Consider the following 12,263-nt stretch of genomic DNA (forward strand, 5'->3'; position numbering starts at 1 on the left):
GTATCTACCACAATGGCAGCACCCATGTCGCAAATTTTATAACAGCCCACATGAGAAAAATGTGTCTTTTATATCTAAATTTACAACATAGAGCTTATATGGAATATAAACACATGTGCAATAGTTAAACCTCTTTAAGATTTTTTAAAAACCGTACGTGCAAATACGATCACACCCCACATGGGTGTCAAAAAGAAACTTGGAGAGCATTGAGTCCACCCCCTTCACGCTACAAATGAGAAAGGCACAGCTTAAGTTCTTGGCCGCATATTGGGTTGTGGGTGTTCTTAAAAAATTGGGGAGCATAAACACCACTGGATGTATGTGGGGTGTGCGTGAAGCACCAGATCATGTTGCTAGTACAGACTCAGCCTGATGGAAGAAGTTGTTACACAAAATTTCAGTTGTTAGTCAACATTTCAAGACTACTTGATAATCCAATAAAAAGTTGCAAAGTACTGTTAACACCACAGGGTTTGTCCACATCTGAATAATCAATAAGGCCCCTGAGGTAACCAAGGTGACACATTTTTAAGCAACGCAATGTCCATACTCCAAACTCACAGCTATTTATCTACAGCAGTAGCTTGGGAGTTCCAGGACTGGTAAATTTTCAAAAGGTCTGGTTTGTGATTGGCAATGTTGTATTTGCCAAGTAAGGAAATGTTAAAATAAATTCATTAGTTAGAATCTAGGAGTTCTCATCGTGGCTCTTAGGCTGAGAATCTGACACAGTAACTGCAAAGATGCAAGTTCCATCCCTGGCCTCACTCCGTGGGTTGAGGATCTGGCATTGCAGCAAGCTGTGGTGTAGGCTGCAGATGTGACCTGGATCTGCTGTTGCCATGATTATGGCACTGGCCTCAGCTATAGCTCCAATTCCTAGTCCAGGAACTTCTGTATGCCACAGATGCGACCACACACACACACACAAAACCAAACCAAACAAACAAACCCAAAAATCAGAAAAAAAAAAAAACCCAAACAAAAAAACCAAAATCTTTCAATAACCATCACCGTTATTTTATAAAATACAGATAGGACAAATAGAATCTCAGAAAAAGTAACAGTCCTTTAAATTGAACATATTTAGCTATAGTATTCTATAGGGTTTCCCTATTTCTCTTGGCTCCATACAACACCCTAACTAGAGAGTAGGAGGGAAATACACAGGGGCAGCATTCCCACCAACAGGGAAAGAGGGGTCCCGTTTCTCCACAACCTCTCTAGCATTTGCTATTTGCTGACTTGTTAATGATGGCCATTCTGCCCGGTGTGAGGTGGTTCCCTGCCCTGTCTTTAAGAGCACAGCCTTTCAGAGTCTACATCTCAACTCTACAAAGTTATATAAACTTGAGCCTTGTTTTTTTTTTTTTTTTTTTCCTCACTAGCAGAAGATGGATAAAAGAACCTACACACGGGTTGTTATGTGAATTAAATGGGGAGACATTTAAAGGGCTTGGGCTATAGCAAGTGCTCAATAAGCTGGTAGCTTAAAAACAGTGACAACGCCTTTTGTTGCAAAATTTGGATCCTGACTCTAAAGGTGGAAAGACTATAAGCACAGATACAAGACACTAACCTAGATACAGATACAAAAGCAATATACAGATACAATGGATCATTAATATTCCAATCCATCCCTCTTGCTGGCAAGAGTTCCTCTTATGAAATACACTGGTGTAGCTGGAACTTTATTTTCTAAGACATATTATTATATTCTCTTCCATGTGAGGGTCTCTTTTTAGAAAAGCATCCATGTTAAATGTAGCCAAGGCACACAGTCCACTCACGAGCTATATCTAAAAAGATATATTACAATCTGCTGTTTAGGAATTTCCCCTATGTTTTTGAATCCAGCCTATGGTATAGTTTAGCTTTTTGAGCAACAGTATCTTCATTAGACTCTTGACTCCATTTGTAAAATTTAAATCTCTGAATAATGATTGGTGATGTTCATAGAAAATGACTTTTCAATGATCACACAAGTGCCTGAAAGGCCCTGGTTTTATCCTGCAAGGCAGTGGATGTTTTTAGTAGGGCAAACGTTTGGGCTCTAAGCTGATACGAATGAAGCACAGCCCCCAATCAGCTTCTTTCAAGTAGGCACCTAGGGGACTGTTCAGAGACTCTTGCTTCCTGCACCAAGAATTAGGTAAGGAAAAAGAACTGCAACATGTCTCACTGACCACTTTATGCAGAGACCTACCTCTAAACCTGTGACACAGGCATGTTTCATGCACTTTCATAACAACCAAACTGCAGTTGTTTGGGGGAGGTTATTTGTTTTGACCAAGCTAGTCTGAATAATAGTAGCTAGAATTTATAGAGTATCTGATCTATGCCACATATCATTTCCAATGCTGTGTGTGTACTATACCATTTAATCCTTGACATGACGATGTAGATACAACCTTGGCACAGAGCAGTTAAGTGACTTACAGGATCACGTGGTTGAGCAGCTGATAGAATTGGGTTTGGAACTCAGGCAAACTCCCAAATTCCCCACTCCTAAGCACTATGCTAAATTGTCTCCTCAAACGTGGACATGGTCTCAGTGTCCTTTTGAATGTATTATGTTTCCATTTATCCAGCTGATGCTTAAGGCTCCCTTAACAGCTACCCCTACTCACTTCGAATATCTCTATTAACGAGAGAATTAGTCATTTTTCTCCATCCTCTCCTCTTAAAGACGTACATAAAATGGTATATACTTAACTGTTCCTGAAGACTTTCCAGTATTCAATTTTAATTCACCCCAATTTCATGTTTTCTGGATTCGTGTTTTGAAAAGAGGGCAAGGATGCACTGATCAGTAACTAGCTTCCAACATGCTATAAATATTTTCTAAAAGTCTACAGTTTCAGACACTGAGATCACAGCACTGTCCATTTATAGATAGAGTTTCCAGTTTTTGACTTTCATTTTCCAACTGGTTAAAGGGTGGGGCAGTAAAACATTTCCCATAAATAAATGAAGTGCTATTATATTCCATACTTCTGTTACCACTAGCTGCTGACCATCTGTCATAAAAAAGACACACCCTGGAAGGCAGTATCAAATTTTTAGAAATAGAAATAGCCACGGCAATATTTCCTTTGATGAAATTTTCAAAAAAAATATTACTGATTAAAAAAGTCAAGAAACACCCACAGAGTAACCTCCAACCTGTTCGCCTTTTGTCAGCATCCGAAATCATCTGCATCATCTTCACCTCAAGGTACTGAATTATCACTGTGTTCCGGGTGCTATGCTAAGTGTTCCATGCATATTCTGCCTCCTCACAAAAGTGCCTATGAGGGAGGCACCACTAATGTCACATTTTACACGTGGGGAAACTGATACTAAGAAATATTAAGTAACTTGCCCAAGATTACACAAATAATAAATGGAAGAGATGGAATATGAACCAGATCTACCCACAGAGTTTGCATTTTCAACCAACATACTAGCAAAATTCCTTGCAGGACTTATTTTCTTTGTTATGTGGGTGAGGGCGATGTGGGTTTGTGTAAATTCCACGCTCCCTTAAAAGCCATTTTAACATGCAAACATTACCATGAATAAAGAGTTTAGCCATGGACATTATAAAACTTTGACTAAATTTGGTGAGGAAATACATAACTTAAATTCATCTGATGTCGAACTACAGATGAGGAGAAAAAATTTTCATGTACCTTTTTACTAAGGAATCATTAAATTTCTAAAGCAGGCTTAAGAAATATGCAGTCATATTAAGAATAACTGAATCACACTTTTATTATAATCGTTCCCCAGTCATTACTGAAAAATAATTGGTAGGACTTCTGGGTTAGCATCAGGGCAAATGAGCAGAACCTAATACGCCTTTTTTCCAATTTCCATTATAATACCCATGAAGAATTACAGAAAGATGAAAACTGGCAAGACTGTTGGAAACTGAAGAGAAGACCAGATGCCAAAGTCCTGAGGGCATTTTCACTAATGCCAATGCTGAAGCGATTAACAACATATTCTTGGATTCTCCCATAAGAATCCAAACCTGATCCCCAAAGAAAACAGAAAAAGATGGATTCACTTGGTCTACCCTCTAGCTATAGAACTCAGGGGCCAAGCTAAAGCAAAAAGGGACAGTCATCTCCCATCAGCTGTCTTCAGAGCTAGCCCATCACGCCTTTCCTCCCTCATGGCCAGTTTCTTCCCTCTCTTGGCCTCTCCAGGCAGCAAACACCAGACCAACCCAAGAGGAAACAGAAGAAATGAGGCAGCTAGATCGCCTCCTAGAATGTGATGGAGCCAAACAGAAAACATCTGAGATAACCCTCAGAGCACTACGTAACTCTGCACGTAGGGTAGAAGCACTTTTGTCAAAAAGGGTGAAGTAGAGAATCAAAAAGCCCACCACTTCTTCAACAGTTTGCTTTCACTTGACCGCAATGGCTACATATTCAAAGACTACATAGTCTTTGAATGCAGGACTACTGGGTGGTGTTCACCATCATTTTTATTTCATAAGCCCTTTTTCTAATGCTTCATTTCCAGGTTCTAATGCTGTTTGTTTTCTACAATGGAGAAAGAGCCTAAGGACATGTGACTGTCCAGATTTCTGTTATTGGTGGCCATCTACATCTGGATCTTTCCACACATTTTGCCTTAAAAACATAGTCAAAAGGAAAGCAAGTAAAATCACTCAATGCCCAAGCCTACAACATAAGCAGAAGACAGAACATATTTAAACCTGGAGGGACATGAGGAAATAACCATCTAAGACCTGAAGGGTCAGGGCTGGTGCCCACCCTGGGAAAGAGGCAGGCTGGGATCATGCTAAACTGGGCACGGGGTACAAGAGGGGAAGAGACTCAGATCATATGTGATAAAATAAACCCAGAAAGAGAGGGGTCCCCCCCACCCGAGGGACCAAAGGTCTGCCTGGTACCAGGTGGACCAGAGGACTGGCTACTGGGGAATCACAAGGAAGTGGCTTGGAAAATGCACAGAATCAGAATGGCAGTCACAGGCAGGTGGCAATTCTGAGAGAAGCAATTGAAGAACGGGTCTTTTGGAAGGTGGATGGTAAGGGAAAAGAGAAAAAGGTAAAAGGTTATGATCCCAGTGAAACAACATAATATTTCTTACAGAATCACAAGAAGGCAGACCAGAAAGAAAGGGGCAGCATTTATTACAGAAACTGCACTTCAGTGGAGCAATAGAAGAAGGGGCCCTTGAACTAAGAAATAAACTATCTAAATCACACCCCAACAGATCACCTGCTATTGCAGGTCCAGGAAAAGCTAACATACGTAAACAAAAACAATAATGACAAAAAGGGCTCAACATCTAAACAAAGTTCCCATAGAAGCTAAAAAAAATAAATAAATAATAGCAGAGGAGAATTCAAAATTTTGGCAAATGAAAATATTCTCCCACTATGTAAAAGAAAAACCACAAAGCAGAAGAAAACATTTATATAATATCTCAACAGGAATTAAATATAATCAAATCAGCATTGCCTATATGAAGGAAAGAAAAGGAATTAAACATTGAAAAACTCAGATGCCAAACTAAGGGAAGAAACTGAAAGAAAAATCAAAATCTCAAACATGAAGGGTTTAAAAGTATATGAAAGAATATAGAGAATAAAAATGAAAAGAGAGAGGTTAATTAATTCAAAGTAAGGGGAAAAAAAGAAGAAAAAAGGATCAGAAAAGAAACTTACAGAACAAATGTATATAAACCAGATTCTATAATATCTATAATTGGAGTCCCAGAGAAATGCAAAACAATAGGAGATAAATGTAAAGCTGTAAACTCTGAAATAAAAGACCTGGATTCAAGTAAACTTTGAAATAAAAGACCTGGATGAACAGCTGGAAATAACCCCACTGTGCATCTGGGAAACTGACCTTGTATGGTCACATTTGACTCATACCTAGTAAATGCCTTAGACTTTAAATAATAATAGTAGTAATAATAAAAATCTTCTGGACCTCCAGGCAAAAGGACCAGGTCACTTCCGAACGAAATAAGATCAGGGTGACATTAAATTTATCAACAGTGGAGTTTGCATCGTGGTTCAGCAGTTAATGAACCCAACTAGTATCCATGAGGATGCGGGTTCGATCCCTGGCCTCGCTCAGTGGGTTGAGGATCCGGCATTGCCATGAGCTGTGGTGTAGGTCAAAGATGCTACTCGGATCCAGCACTGCTGTGGCTGTGGTGAAGGTCGGCAGCTACAGCTCTGATTCGACCCCTAGCCTGGGAACCTCCATATGCCGCAAGTACAGCCCTAAAAAAAGTTTAAAAATAAATAAATAAATAAATAAATAAATGAATCAGCAGCAACATGTGAAACAAGTAGAGTGGGGTCGCATTTTCAAAAAACTTAAGAAAAGTATGAGATAAGGATTTTATATCAGCTGAACCGCTTTGCTACTATCAAGGCCGTAGGAAAGGTTTTAATATACAGGTAAAAATTCAAAGAATCTTGAGAAATCTATTAAAGAATGATTTCTTCCAACCAGTAGATAACGGAAAACACTCTAGAAATGAACAAGTGGTGAGTGCAGAATATATTATCGTAGATTTAAAACAAAAACAGAACTGTGGACAAGGGTAGGAGAAAGCATTATATAGTATATGCTCTGATGAAGTAGAAATAATGCAATTAGAAATAAAACTGAAAGAGAAAGGCAAGAGAAAGAGTAAAGCTGAACAAGCTGTTGATTTCCTTATAGGTAATGAGTGGGAGTTGAGGATGGCATTTAAAGCTGACAAACCATATAGTAGAATCTCAAAAGGAAATAAAGGAATTATATATTAGTAAAATGGTGACACTAGAATAAACTATACATCACTTAAATATTAAAAGAACTAACAAAAGATCAAAGACAAAAATAAATATAACATAAAATAACATGGCAAAGCTAAGAATAAAAAATTTTATAGTTATAGCAACATATATAAACTCACCCACTAATGATTGGAGCACAAAGAAAAACATAATATTATAGCTAACAACTGTAAGATACACGTTCTTTTCAAGACCACACAGCAGCATAGACTCCAAGAAAGTAGGGCCAAGTCTCAAGTCTCAAGTGACTGAAATAATAAAAAGTATGTCCTCTGACAATAGCATTAAAATGGAAATTAATATTCTAACTGGAGAAAACCTGAAATATTTGGAAATTAAACAACACACTTCTAAACACGTGAATCAAACACCACCATCTGCACCACTTCCACCCTTAAACTCAGCAATAATTTTTTTTCTTTTTTTTTTATTTATTTTCCCACTGTTCAACAATAATTTTGACATAAATTCTACCTTGTCAGATACCAAGACTGTAATCTCGGATTTCTCTATGTCTGCAGGTAAACTTGGTACACGTTGCTGTAATGGTACTTACCAAAAGGCAATAAAGCAATGCCTATGGGATCTTAAGGAGAAAAGATTTAATAATAATTCTTTGTCAAATTATTATTTATGTTTGAAAACAAAAATATTTATCCAAATGTGAAGATTTTTTTAAAAAAACCTTACCATGTATGTACATCTACTGCAAGTCACTTTACAACATTAAACCAACTGATCAAAAGATGAACTACAATTAGGGGAGTTCTCATTGTAGCTCAGCAGTAATGAACCCAACTAGTATCCATGAGGATGTGGGTTTGACCCCTGGCCTTGCTCAGTGGGCGAAGGATCCAGCATTGCCATGAGCTGTGGTGTAGGTCCCAGATGTGGCCTGGATCTGATGTTGCTGTGGCTGTGACATAGGCCGGCAAGTGCAGCTCCCATTGGACACCTAGCCTGGGAACTTCCACATGCCGTGTGTGTGGCCCTAAAAAAATAATAAATAATAATAAAATTAGGAACTGAGGATAGGAAAATTAAGAAGTGGTGGTAATACGAAAAGTAATTAATATATAGATCTATGCGTAATTTCTCTGTATGTGATTACAAAGTTGAATGCAAGAAGAAAACTCTTTTGAAAAGAAGACTCACACACAACAATTTGATAAAGCTCAAAATAATTATGCTGAGTAAATGAAGCCAGACCAAAGGGTATATTTTGTATGACCCAGTTTATATAAAATTCTAGAAAATGCAAACAACTATATTGATAGAAAGTAGGTCCTCGTTGCCTGTGGATAGAGAACCAACGATGATGGGTAAGAGAGAGGGAAGGAAACTTTTTGTAGGTGATGGACATGCTTATTTTGATGGCAGCAATGGTTTCATGATTGTATGCAAAAATCAAAACTTAGCAAATTGTACACTTGCAATATATACAGTGTATTGTAGGTCACCTATGCTGCAACAACATAATTAAAACATGCATTTAATTCACTTGCTAGGATTTGTGTAAAGTATGTTTAATGCCTTATTAGTTGAAATTGTAGGGAACTGAGAACAATGCAATGTCAATTATTAAATATTAGTTAAATAAATGTTAATATGCCTTCCGAAAAAAGAAGACTTATAAGATTTACAATGTTATATTTCATAAAGCTTGGTCTATGATCCGAGACTGAATTAAAAACACTTGAAACTAGGAAATAAATGGGAAAATATGATCAGAAAAGCAAAGGCACAGTAAAATTTTCTTTGGGTACCTCTGCTTATAGCCAAGATGGAGTAAGAAGCAGATGGGACTTACCATCCTAACTCCAACAACCTAAAGAAAAACAGACAGAAGATATGAAACAACAGTTTTCAAAAGATGACATATCAGGCAAAGGACAGTGATCGCAAGTGACAGGAAATGAAAGAGGTGAGTCTTATCATTGCTCGAACAGACTACCTTGAGAATGATAGGATTCCAAGCCCTGGTGCAGGAATGGGGAAGCAAGGCATAGCCCAGTGGACTTCCTTATATAAGAAATGAGAGCCAAGGGAGACCAAGGAAGCTAGAGCTGATAAGACATCGTGTCAGAGAAGAGAACGCTGCACAGAAAGAGAACCCTGGAGATTTTCAGAGGTTCCCCTAGGAATATTTAGCTGAGCACTAATCAGATGTACTTGAGGGAACTACTCATAACTAGATAAAGAACCATCTGAAAGGATTAAAGGGACCAGTGCCCAACATTCACATGGGGCTGGGAATAATAGCATCTGTTCCCATCAGCCAGACTGGAAAAACTTATAACTCACTTGGTAGATTACTAGGGAGGTTTTGGCTTAGTAGTGAAGAATAGTTAGCCCTAGACTGGTTACTGCTCTGGACCTGCCTAATAAATCATAAATGCAATACCCAGAAGGATCAAACTGTTTTCAAGTAATTTAACTGCATCTCAGAATAATGCAAGAAGAGTCATAACAATAAACAAATATCCAAGAAGGTAAAATGTACAATGTCTGGCATCAGATCAAAGAGTAAAAGTCAGGGAAACATGACCCATAATGAGGTAACCATTTAACCACAACCAACCCAGAACAGACACAGCTTTTGGAATTAGGAGAGGACATTGAAAGTTATTAAATTATATTCAGTATGTTCAGAAAGTTTTACATAAAAACAATATAAAAGACTTCAAATTGGACTTACACTGGGGAAAATCCACAAAGTGTGAGATGAAAAACATACTGGATGGAGGCAAAAACATTCTTGAACATAAAACGAAGCAATATTTTCTTAGATCTGTCTCCCGAAACAAAATAAACAAAAGCAAAAATAAACGCCTAAGATCTAATCAAACAGGAAAGGAAATCATCAATGAAACAAAAAAGATAATCTACAAAATGGGAGAAAATATTTGCAAACAATGCAACTGACAAGGGGTTAATCTCCAAAATATACAAATAGCTCATACAACTCAATATCAGAAAAACAAACAACCCAATCAAAAAGTGGGCAAAAGACCTAAATAAACATTTCTCCAAAGACAACATACCATGGCCAAAAGGTACATGAAAAGATGTTTAGCACTGCTACTTATTAGAGAAATGCAAATTAAAACCACAGTGAGGCACACCTCACACTGGTCATCATCAAAAAGTCGACAAATAATAAATATTAAAAGGTATGGAGAAAAGGGAACCCTCCTATACTGTTGGTGGGAATGTAAAACGGTGCAGTACGGAGGTTCCTTTTAAAATCTAAAAATGGTCTCCCTTGGCTCTCATTTCTTAAATAAGGAAGTCCACTGGAAGGAAGATTACGAACTGAGAAAAAATTAACAAATTTGAAGGCCTAGCAATAGAATCTATCCAAAATGAAATATATAGAGAAAAAATAATTAAAAAACAAAAACAAAAAGAGCATCAGTAAGCAGAGGGCAACTTTAAGCATCCCGGTGAGAAGATATCCATTTTTCCCAAGTTTTTAATTTTCAGGTTTAATTTCATTCAATCCATAAGAAGCTTTTCTCAATTTAAGAAAATAATTCTAGAGTCCATCAGAAAAAAGTTTAAAAATCAAACTTGTCATGAAAATTTTGTTAAAGGCTATATAATGGGGAGGTGGTTAGCTGTTTCTACCAGGTATTAAAATATACTCTGACAGGTATATTTGCAACAGATTACAGATGACAACAGTGAGGAGCTAACATGGGACAGCTAGGTCAGTGGAGAGCCTCAAGCCAGATCATAGCACTAATAAATTAGAACTTAGAACATAAAGTGGTTCTGTAAATCAGTGAAAAAGGAACTATTCCATAATAATAATAATGAAATTATTATTCAATAATAATTACTCAAAAATCAGTCTGGATTGTCTTGGTAATATTTGAAATAAAGCATCATTTTGGTTCAGAGGATCTTGAATTAACCTTCGGCTCATTCAGCTTTATACATCATTGGGCTTCATGGTATCTGTAGAAATGGGGTGGAAAATAACTTATCTTTCCTCAACTTTCCTCTTGAAACTGAATCCCTAGGTAGGGAAAGTCTTCAGACATTCATATTAAAGTTTTAAAATATTTCACATCATCAAGTAAAATTTGCTTGCCACTACTGTCCTGTTACAACACCTAGAAGAGTTTCCCATTATTAGAAATGGGAATGGATATGATTAGGAGTTCTGCTTTTGTTTATACAAGGTTAATGAATATAAAGTAAGTTTTTAAAAATTACAGTGTATGAACCCTTTGAAATGTCTTGAAACAATCTCTAGGCTGCTTATCAAGTTGAAAAGCAGAGAAACCATACAGAATTGAAAAGAACTTGGAGAAGCCATATTTCCTAGGGATGACAAACATGCATTCTGTCTTGCCACGGATGAAAAATGGGAGCGGTCAAGGAACCCCTATTGCAGAGAATGTCACCCACCCCAGAAGGATCCTTTCTTCCAAAATAAAATATTTTGAAGCAGATCTAAGAGTAACTGGTAACTGTGCAACTAGTGAAACGTTGGATGCTCTTAGCACAGCCGACTCTGTTACTCCCATTACTGGCATTCCTCTTTCATCAGACTCTTTTGAAATGTTCAAAAACTACAATCATCTTGAAAATGGTATTTCCAAGTAAATATCTTACTGGAAAAAAGTCCCAGAGCTCTGGGCACAGACTGCACATCTCTCTGACATTTGGCTGTCCATTTGTTTTTGCTGCTTTGGAAAAGAAGCTCCTGACGTCATTGTGACTGGTTGCCTTCTGCATCAGCAGGCATGCATGCCAGCTGTCTGTCCTGTCACCATCACTGAATTAGGTACTTGCCTAATGCTGTGGGAAGTATCAACTTCATCGGGGCAGGGGTTGAACTGATGTTTTCCAGACCTTTTATCAAGAAGTGGGAACAACAAGCTCTTGAAACAATGCTCAACATCACTGATTATTAGAGAAATGCAAATCAAAACTACCATGAGATACCATCTCACACCAGTCAGAATGGCCATCATTAATAAGTTCACAAATAGCAAATGCTGGAGGGGGTGTGGAGAAAAGGGAACCCTCCTGCACTGTTGGTGGGAGTGTAAGCTGGTACAACCACTATGGAGAACAGTATGGAGGTACCTTAGAAATCTATACATAGAACTACCCTATGACCCAGCAATCCCACTCTTGGGCATCTATCTGGACAAAACCCTCCTTAAAAAAGACGCATATACCCGCATGTTCATTGCAGCACTATTCACAATAGCCAAGACATGGAATCAACCCAAATGTCCACTCACAGATGATTGGATTAGGAAGATGTGGTATATATACACCATGGAATACTACTCAGCCATAAAAAAGAACAAAATAATACCATTTGCAGCAACATGGATAGAACTAGAGATTCTCATCCTGAGTGAAGTAGTCAGAAAGAGAAAGATAAATACCACATGATATAATTTATATC

General features: G+C 37.7%; 1 protein-coding gene across 2 annotated transcripts in view; it reads right to left on the reverse strand.

Annotated features, from left to right (window-relative positions):
- Positions 1–12,263, reverse strand: part of ARSB (arylsulfatase B) — a 164,616-nt gene that overhangs the window by 65,181 nt on the left and 87,172 nt on the right. The window lies entirely within an intron of this gene.

The sequence above is a fragment of the Sus scrofa genome, chromosome 2 (assembly GCF_000003025.6).
Source record: "Sus scrofa isolate TJ Tabasco breed Duroc chromosome 2, Sscrofa11.1, whole genome shotgun sequence".
NCBI classification, from domain to species: Eukaryota; Metazoa; Chordata; class Mammalia; order Artiodactyla; family Suidae; genus Sus; species Sus scrofa.